The 9112-nt window shown below is 38.8% G+C and overlaps 1 long non-coding RNA gene across 1 annotated transcript; it reads left to right on the top strand.

Annotated features, from left to right (window-relative positions):
- The first annotated feature begins 784 nt into the window (after positions 1–784).
- Positions 785–8745, top strand: LOC146583710 (uncharacterized). The gene is made up of 2 exons (XR_014892683.1): positions 785–4349; positions 4651–8745. It is a non-coding gene; the product is annotated as an uncharacterized LOC146583710 (long non-coding RNA).
- Positions 8746–9112: the final 367 nt, after the last annotated feature.

Raw genomic sequence — 9112 nt, forward strand, 5'->3', positions numbered from 1 at the left:
TTTTTGAACAACTTCATATAAATCGCTGTAACTTTTGATAGAAGACTCAGACAAACATGTTTATGGCTTTATCTTATAGAACTCAATATCCCCGTTGCAGCCGTTTGAGCTAAGATTTTAAAATTATTCACATAATGAAAACCTATACTTTGTCTCAGGCGAGTTTCCCATTCAAATGCATGTAACAGTGAGAAACGCATTGTCTTGGCGAAATAAAGCGTTTTTGAACAACTTCATATAAATCGCTGTAACTTTTGATAGAAGACTCAGAAAAAACATGTTTATGGCTTTATCTTATAGAACTCAAGATCCCCGTGCTGGGCAAACAGGTTTTGCAGCCGTTTGAGCTAAAATTTTAAAATTATTCACATAATGAAAACCTATACTTTGTTTCAGGCGAGTTTCCCATTCAAATGCATGTAACAGTGAGAAACGCATTGTCTTGGCGAAATAAAGCGTTTTTGAACAACTTCATATAAATCGCTGTAACTTTTGATAGAAGACTCAGACAAACATGTTTATGGCTTTATCTTATAGAACTCAATATCCCCGTTGCAGCCGTTTGAGCTAAGATTTTAAAATTATTCACATAATGAAAACCTATACTTTGTTTCGGGCGAGTTTCCCATTTAAATGCATGTAACAGTGAGAAACGCATTGTCTTGGCGAAATAAAGCGTTTTTGAACAACTTCATATAAATCGCTGTAACTTTTGATAGAAGACTCAGACAAACATGTTTATGGCTTTATCTTATAGAACTCAATATCCCCGTGCTAGTGTCGAGGAGGGAAATTATTTTACTGCTATTGTTAAATAATTGTCATTGCATTAATAATATAATCTGCAGCATGGATATTGCATTCCAAGGTTTAAACAGTGTCTCTTTCAGAAAGACTGAGTTGCAGGCTGACAGGAAGTTGTATGCAGAAAGAAGCAGGAAGTTATTTTGAGCCGCAGGCTAAGACGAGGCTTTAACAATGTAACAGATAGCTTTAAGAAGGCCTTAAGCAGTTATGACTATTTTATACACAATGCATATCTGTGCTTATTAAAGAGTTGGAGCTCGGTCAATTAATTGGGGGTCGGAAGCTTTGTTCGGCGCGATGTTCGGACAATCTATTGTGCAAGTGACTTGGAGCCAGAGAAGGAATTGCAATACATGCTTACAAAACACTTATATATCAGATCATTTTATATTAAGGTTTTAGTAGAGGTTCTTGGTTAAAACATTTATTTAGTAGAAGACATACACATAGTCTCAGTGAGCTTCTGGTCTGGTAAAAGGTCAGAAGTGCAACAGGTGAATTGAGAAAGAGCATTTGAGGACGAGACACAGACAGTAGGTGAAGAGGTGACACAAAGAGCATGTGAGGTCAACACACACACACACACATACACACTTTAAATTAGATTTATTTAGAGGAGAGGTTAGTTATGTTTGGCTGTAACTGCAAAATTGTCTTGGTAAAAGAGGAACCGTTCCTTGTTGTCTCGGCAAGAAAGAGGAACAATTCATTTTAAGATAAGAACGGAAAGTACCAAGCCATGAAAATAGGAGATGATTTTCTAGGTGAAAAGTCATGATGATGTTGATCTGATCTATGTATAAAATGTACCGGTGACGCATGAAGGGGCGTCAGTAAACAAACCCTGATGCTATAAAATATCTGTTCATGCTTTGATTAAGTTGAAGACTACTTCCTGTCTGCGTACAGAGTTGTCTTCCCACACGTGTGTTCATTAAAATCATCGTTTGACTTCACCCGGCCGGATCGGTGTGGTTATTCTTCGATCACCTCTTGTACCCTTCCTCAATACTGAATCTTAACATTTGGGGGCTTCGTCCGGTTATTGAGGAGGGTGAGTTGGAGGTTTAGATGGAGAAATTTGGTGGTCTTGGGTGGTCTGACGGGCAGACATGAATTCCAGTGGTCTAAGTGAGTGGGCATAAGCCGGCTTATTCGAAAGGTAAGGCACTACCTGTTGAATTATTTCCAAAGTGTGCCAAATTGGACATGATAAAATTTAAGTCTACTCACTGAAGTTACTGGTGGATGTCTGTTTTGATTTTGATGAGAATGTCATGACAGTACTGAGGATTTAAAGCAGTTGGACTGCTGGAAAGGATTTAATGCGGTTGGACCGCGGGAAGCAGTTGGACTGCTGGAAATGATTTTAGTATGTTAGGGAATTTGGTTATTTTTTGGTTATAAGGTTGGACCTGCTTCAGTCTTACACTTTGTTGGGTGTTTTACTGTTGTTCCAAAGTATTATAAATTACTCAAGAACGCCAGTTGGACTGGTAGGAAGCGCAGAGCCCGGAGGTTACGCTCCCTCCTTGTCGTGGATGCGCGACATTGACCTCTCGGCGAAGAGGGATAGTTCAGTGTGGTTTAACTGTGGGGTACAGGGCAGCCTGGAATTAAACTAGGAGTTAGTCTCCTTACCGTTTGGAACGGTACCTGCGCTTTTTTGGACAGGAGAAGTTGGTCTTCGGGCGTGTAACTTTAACTTAACACTTCGAGGTAAGCCTTGGCTGTGAAATGCCAAAAATAGAGCTTCAGGCAAAGTTTGGGTTGGTTGACGCTTTTAAATTGAGTTAGGGACTTTAGAGATGAGGCCAGAAACTGTTGGACAGATACTGGTTAATTGATTACAAAAAAGTTGGACTTTTATCGGTTAGACCGTTAACTTAAATTTTTCAAAATTCGGTAGGTGTTAAAAGGTATAAAATCTGTGCAGTTGTAAATATAAGACGTCTTTGTGAATATAAAATAATAGATCTCTGTGTGAAAGGAGTCTGAGGCAATGCTGGAGCTATTTTCAGACGGTGTGTGTGTGAGTGAAAATGCAAATGAGTAAGCAGTGAACTGTTTAAGCCACAGTTGGTTTTACAAATACTGCTGCAAACATTGCTGAGTGTGTGTTTAAAATGCCATTTATGTTTATTAGAGGACTATAAATAAAGTTTTGAGTTGCCGTAGTGGATGTATAGTAATTGACTGAGTTTGGATGCAGATATATAAATATATTGAGTGCACTGTGTATACTTAAGATTAACATATTACTTTCAGTAGTAACTTCTCTCCAGCAATAGTTGCTGGTGTGTTTTATTTTTTCAATTTCTTGTGTGAATGCGGTGACTAGAAGGTTTTGAATGATGAATAAAGGTGTGAGAGGTATTTCTTGGGTGATGTAAAGTAGGATGTTTTAAAGTTTGAAAGTGTTTTTAATTTAAGAGATGCATGAGTGATGTTATAAGAGTTTAGTTTATTTAAAAGGTGTGTGTGAGAGGATTATGAAATCATTGTGTGAATGATGCTACATTTTAGATCAAAAGTTAGTAGAATTACAGAGGGTTTGTAGATTGTAAATACAAAATAAGTTTGATTAGCCTGGAGAAACAGCAGAGCAACTGCGTGCTGTGTGTGTGTAACAGGAAATGGTGTGGGTGACAGGAAGTTTGCATGCCCATATAAGGTGATGAGTGAGCACCCAGAGAGAGAAACAGATGAGTTAAACTCTAGGCAGATAAAGCGAATGGAGGTTTTGAGAAAAGAAATGAAAAGGATATTAATTGTATGTTTTAGTGTGTCAACACAGATTACAGATAAATGAAGGTGGACTTCTCTCAACCTGGAATTTTGAGTACGGCGCCAAAACTACTAGAGTAGCATAATTGGGAGAAAACAGGCCAGATTTTGGCTTAAAATTTTACAGCTTGACCTCGCACTTGTCCCCATCCTGAGAAGAAGCTCAAAGGACAGTTAATCTCCTGATGAAGACCGACAGAACATCGTGGACTTGAGAAGAATTAATAGCAGGCAAAAGACAGTGCAACGGAAACCACACTGACGACACCAGCAGCAGCATGTAAGGAACCACGAGGTGGAAACATGTACTGTAAATTACAGGCGGGGCAGTTGAACAGTGGGACAATGAGCTGTGGAATGCACTGGACATTGATTGTCAGATTTGCCATGCTTGGAGTAATCTTGAAAGAGATGACTGAGAGGATCAACAGAAAAGAAGAAACCACGTGATGAACCATGCACGGTGGACAGCAGGCTGGTAAGAACAGTGTGACATGACTGTTTAAAGGCACTGAATGTGGTATTTTGCCAGGCTGGGACTTGATCCAAAAGGAAAATACTGAAGAGAAACAGAGAAGAAACAGACTGTGTTTGCTGGAATTCAAGACAACAAAAGGACACTGAGAGAAGAGGACAGTGACCAGTGAGAGGTGAAGCCGGACGAGTTCGACTGTGAGAATACAGGGTGTAATTGGACTGAAAGTGAAGCTTGAACTCATGATGGTTTAGAGATGTCCACCGTCACAAACAAAGAGGTAAACAAGAATCGAAAACACACATAGACAAAGTGTTACATGTGAAATTATTTCTGGAAAGAATCAGAAGGGAGATAGTTTTGAATTAAGAAATCAGGGAAAAGATGCATGAATTAAACCTGACTATAACATATAGAGGCAATGAAGAAAGCAGCTTACACTTACTGAACATTAACAAAATACATAGGAAAAGCAATGAAGACCTGCTTACACGTATATACATGACATAAGTTGGGATTTCTGACCAGAGAAAGGGAAACGGGTAGTTTAAGTACTTATGATAATAATGAAAATGTCTCAGTTGTGTTTCTATAGGGGCGAAACAGATCTGGATCAATTTTCCACGTGCAGCGGTCGGAAGAGACCTGTAGGTTAACTTGACTGGACATGCCAAGGCAAGTTTCTGGTTGAATTGTTTACAGCGCCATGTCTCCATAAACCTGACAAGTGGGCCCTAGCTTCTGGCTGAGGAGCAGGAATAAGGTGGGAACTTAAAATTTGGGTTAGCAAATTTGGGAAAGAAACTGACGGCTTAAGTGGAGAATTGTGCAGGAGTCTGACACACTGCAAAAGCAACATATGCAAATTCACATACACAAGCAGAAAATGCATTAACCTTATGAAGACAAGACAAGCTCATCGAGATTGATGCATAGATACAGACTAAACTTGGCTAAGAACACAAACATATGCAATGAAGAACAGCTTGCTATTTTGTATGAATGATACAATGGTGTGAATGTTTAATAAAATACATTTGTGTTTGTAATTGAGGAATAGAAGAAGCCATATGACAAAGGGGGTTATGTTTTATGCTGAATTGAAGTATGTTACAGAGCATAAGGGGGTGATTTTTGTGTGCAAATTATGTGGTGGCAAGACTTGGGTGTTTAAGGTTGTTGAGGTTGTTGTGGTGAGGGGTTGATTCTGTCAGTTAGGTTGTTGTTGTTATTTTTGTTTTTAATAGAGGGAGTTTTAGGAAACATGGACATGTCTAAAAAATTGGGCCCATTATTTTGTAACAGTGCACTTAAAGAACACCTGTCAGGTGATTTTGTTTTGTTTTTATGAGCTAACAATCAGCTCTATTTTTCATTTCTGTTTTAAGCAGGCCTGCAACAGTGAATAACGGCGCTGAAAATTCTCGGGAAGAGCAAATATAAGGCGGCTTTCCAGATTACAATTGGCTGAGGAGAGCTACCTGTGGGGACTGATCAAGGTCGTAAGTCCCTGTAAAAAGGATTTTATGCGAGTCAATCCAGTCCAAAAGCATAAAGAAATATTTTCCTATGGAAAATAAAAAATGACTGAGCTCATTTTGCTGAGGGTGGAGTATCTGATCGTGCGGGAAGCTCCACTATCAGCAAATATATGGTGTGACTGCATGTGAGTGAATGTGTGAGTGAATGTGAGGGTGAATAAATGTGGACAAACAATTTGCTTTTACCAGAAAAATTTTTGTTTTGTTGACTGGGGTTAGATTATGGGATTATAGTATATTGTTGGGAGAATGCCAAATGCTAAAGGGGAAATATTTTTTGATGTAACTCAGTTATCATTAATTGAAGAAACACATGACTGATAACTGTTCTGTTTTAAGTTTATTTTTATGACACAGATTGGATCATGAGTGGGGAAACTGAGCATTTTTAAGTTTTGTATAGTATCTTGACACATGAAATGTATCAAGATAAAGGGGGGTTTAGGGTTTAATAATTTAATTGTTTAATAATTTGGGATCATTTTAGGACCTTTTGGGTTTTTGATCATTTGGATATGGTAAAACTGAAACTGTTATTTTTATGTTAAGGTTAAAGGATTAAAAGTGAACTTGTCACGGTTTGCGAGGCAAGCCGTGTGGAGTTGTAGAAAAGGACCCAAAAGGCGGCAGCTCTGGTGCAGGTGAATATTTATTTACAACGGTGGGCACAAAACAGCACTGGTGGAAAAACAAGAAACCGGAAACCTAAACTGGGTAAGCTAATAACACAAACCAGAAACGAGGATGCAGGGAGGTCCGGGGAAATACACAAGAGACGCAGGGAGACCGAGGGGAAACAACATAGACAAACCAGCAACTACCATAACAGAAGACACAACTTAAATACACCCAGAGCACGGGGAGAACACAGACATAACAGGCTGGGGGAAACATGGAATAAACACAAAGAGAGACGAGAGCTCATAAATACACAGAGGGGCACAAGGGGGTAAGAGTCACAAAGGGAAAAAACACTTAGGGAACACCACAACAGGACACCTCAGAAAACCTGGCCTAAATAAGGAGCGAAAATACAAGGAACCAAGAATACTGGGCCAACATGGCCCAGGACCATGACAGAACTGAATCCTGTTTAGAAGATACAATGCCGGTTTTTCAAAGCTGTGAATAAATCTTAGAGGGAAAATTAGTGAGGGTTGAAGGAGTAGAACAGGTTTGATTTTTTGATTTCTAGAAGTAGTGGTTATAATGTAGGCTTACACATACAGATATTACATAGGAGGTATTTTTAGGATAAAGGGGGAGCTTATAAATAGAAATGATTTTTATACATATTGCATTTTGTGCTTTTAAAGGAGTTGTGGCTCAAATTTGTCTCTGGAGGGTCACGAGCCTTTGGCTAGCGCTATGATTAGCCAATCTACTGTGAGGATAATATGAGTTCATGAAGGATTGCACACGCTTACAGACACAGAGTTAAGAAACACACATGACAGTATTGATTCCAGGCAAAAGGCCTTAAATTCATTTAGCTTTTAACTGAACTTAAAAGAAGGACCAAAGAGGAAGGAAAGCATATATTTTGGTTAGGTCTGATAAATTAGAATTAGAAGGTATTGTTACATTAAAGGGAGCAAATGAAATAAAAAGGCTATACCAAAATGGGTTATAACATAGGAAATGTGAGGTTAAAATGAAGTTAACACATAGGAGTTGTTTCAAGGCAGCATTTAGCTATGATGAAATGTATACAGGAGTAATTGCTTATATGCTTAAACTTAATTGATTAAAGTGGTTGTTTTCTTTTGGAGTAGATTAACTTGCAGCAGCGACAACTTGTGCACAGGATGTTGATGATCAGATAAGGGAAAATAGAGCGAGCAACCGGACGTGAAACCAGCGCTTAAAAGAATTTTAAAGTGATGAGTAACGTTGAAGAGTATACATAAATACAAGTCAATAAGTTAAGAAGATAATTAGGATCAGGCTTTTGATTAAAGAGTCCCAGATAGGATAAGTTAGGGAGATGCAAGAAAAGGTGTTTTGTTTCCTTTGCAGAAGATCGATCTCGGCGACCACAGGAGGGGCGAGGATCCTGGAGATCTCGAGGTTCGAGACCACCAGAGAAGGGTCTGCGTGAGGACACAATGTATTGTGACCTCTGGTGTTCCAGAGGTCAAAAGGGGGAGTGTCGAGGAGGGAAATTATTTTACTGCTATTGTTAAATAATTGTCATTGCATTAATAATATAATCTGCAGCATGGATATTGCATTCCAAGGTTTAAACAGTGTCTCTTTCAGAAAGACTGAGTTGCAGGCTGACAGGAAGTTGTATGCAGAAAGAAGCAGGAAGTTATTTTGAGCCGCAGGCTAAGACGAGGCTTTAACAATGTAACAGATAGCTTTAAGAAGGCCTTAAGCAGTTATGACTATTTTATACACAATGCATATCTGTGCTTATTAAAGAGTTGGAGCTCGGTCAATTAATTGGGGGTCGGAAGCTTTGTTCGGCGCGATGTTCGGACAATCTATTGTGCAAGTGACTTGGAGCCAGAGAAGGAATTGCAATACATGCTTACAAAACACTTATATATCAGATCATTTTATATTAAGGTTTTAGTAGAGGTTCTTGGTTAAAACATTTATTTAGTAGAAGACATACACATAGTCTCAGTGAGCTTCTGGTCTGGTAAAAGGTCAGAAGTGCAACAGGTGAATTGAGAAAGAGCATTTGAGGACGAGACACAGACAGTAGGTGAAGAGGTGACACAAAGAGCATGTGAGGTCAACACACACACACACACATACACACTTTAAATTAGATTTATTTAGAGGAGAGGTTAGTTATGTTTGGCTGTAACTGCAAAATTGTCTTGGTAAAAGAGGAACCGTTCCTTGTTGTCTCGGCAAGAAAGAGGAACAATTCATTTTAAGATAAGAACGGAAAGTACCAAGCCATGAAAATAGGAGATGATTTTCTAGGTGAAAAGTCATGATGATGTTGATCTGATCTATGTATAAAATGTACCGGTGACGCATGAAGGGGCGTCAGTAAACAAACCCTGATGCTATAAAATATCTGTTCATGCTTTGATTAAGTTGAAGACTACTTCCTGTCTGCGTACAGAGTTGTCTTCCCACACGTGTGTTCATTAAAATCATCGTTTGACTTCACCCGGCCGGATCGGTGTGGTTATTCTTCGATCACCTCTTGTACCCTTCCTCAATACTGAATCTTAACACTAGGCAAAGAGGTTTTGCAGCCGATTGAGCTAAGATTTTAAAATTATTCACATAATGAAAACCTATACTTTGTTTCAGGCGAGTTTCCCATTCAAATGCATGTAACAGTGAGAAACACACTGTCTTGGCGAAATAAAGCGTTTTTGAACAACTTCATATAAATCACTGTAACTTTTGATAGAAGACTCAGACAAACATGTTTATGGCTTTATCTTATAGAACTCAATATCCCCATGCTGGGCAAACAGGTTGCAGCCGATTGAGCTAAGATTTTAAAATTATTCACATAATGAAAACC

This window comes from Mchenga conophoros, linkage group LG1, assembly GCF_057382185.1.
Source record: "Mchenga conophoros isolate Kocher_MC1m ecotype Shallow Benthic linkage group LG1, M_conophoros_male_GT1.1, whole genome shotgun sequence".
In the NCBI taxonomy this organism is placed as follows: domain Eukaryota; kingdom Metazoa; phylum Chordata; class Actinopteri; order Cichliformes; family Cichlidae; genus Mchenga; species Mchenga conophoros.